Genomic DNA, 1,338 nt, shown 5'->3' with positions numbered 1-1,338 from the left:
GCCCAAATATACTGAGATATTAATCTTTCCACTCTATGAATGTCTTTCTGATATCAGGATAGGTAGACATTGAAAAAGATATAGGAAGCGCGGGAGAATGTTCATTCTGACCGTCTCCACTCTGGAGTATAAATTTGAGAAAGGGATCAGATTCCATCTCTGTATGTCTGATTTCAGATTTGAGGTTAGGGACCCATAGTTGACTTCAAAAGTCTTAGTGAACTTTTGGGCAATGTGACCCCTAAATATTTTATGGATTCTGCTTCCCAGTTCCATTGTACAGGCTCCTAACATTCGTTCTGTGGATTATAATATTGTTGTTACCTGAGTCTTGGTAACGTTTATTTTGTAACCCGAGAGTGAACACATTCCCGATCGCCCCCATAAGTACAGGTAGAGATCGAGCTGGGTTGTTATGGTTAACAATAAATCGTCTGCGAACAATGCAACTTTTGTTCCCCGGATGCCATGTGAACTCCAGCTATGTCCGACCTCTGTTCTTATCCACTGACTTAGCGGCTCTATGAAAAGGGCGAGAGGAGCGGTGAAACACAGCAGACTGCCTCGTACCTTCTTAAAGTAAAAGGGTCAGATAGGTCTCCGTTAATTTTTATCCTAGCAGATGGTTTATTGTATAAAGCAGCAATTACATCTATTATGGTCTGGTGGAACCCAAACCTGGACATAACTTTGTAGAGAAAGGACCATCGACCGAGGTCAAAGGCCTTCTCCGCATCCAGACTCAGTACAAGAGTCTCTATTTTTTGTTGAGCTACTGATTAAATATGCAAAGTTTTTCTGATGTTATCCTGCGTCTGTCTACTGTCTGATGAAGCCTGTTTGGTCCTTATGGATTATCACTGGCATGATGTTTTCCAATCCCTCTCTCCATGAGGGAGGGATTATTTTCTTTTCCAGTACATTGTTGAAAACTCTTACTAAAACATGACTACTTGATCTTGGCATATCCTGTCCACTCGGGCACAAACCCCTCGCATTCCTGGAGATTTTCCTCCTTTCAACTTTCTAATCACCGACCTTATTCTGCTGCAGTTTTCCGAATAGAGTTGTTCTTTGCTCAGCCTTAAGTTGGGCAGATGAGTTGTGGAAAGGAAAGTGTCTATTTGCTGTTCTATTCAATTTGGGCTGGGAGTATAGAGTTTGGAAAAAATCTCCAAAGCATTTCTGAATCTTTTCTAGGTTTGATTCAACCCTATTTGTATATATATTCTTTATTTTGTGAATAGTCCTATCAGCTTGTTGTTTTCGTAATTTAAATACTAGGAGCTTCAGAGATTTTCCCCCTGCTTCATAATATTTCTGTTTAGTAAAAAGAAG

The sequence above is a fragment of the Etheostoma spectabile genome, chromosome 9 (genome assembly GCF_008692095.1).
Source record: "Etheostoma spectabile isolate EspeVRDwgs_2016 chromosome 9, UIUC_Espe_1.0, whole genome shotgun sequence".
Taxonomy (NCBI): Eukaryota; Metazoa; Chordata; class Actinopteri; order Perciformes; family Percidae; genus Etheostoma; species Etheostoma spectabile.
Note: the sequence above shows the minus strand (reverse complement) of the source record.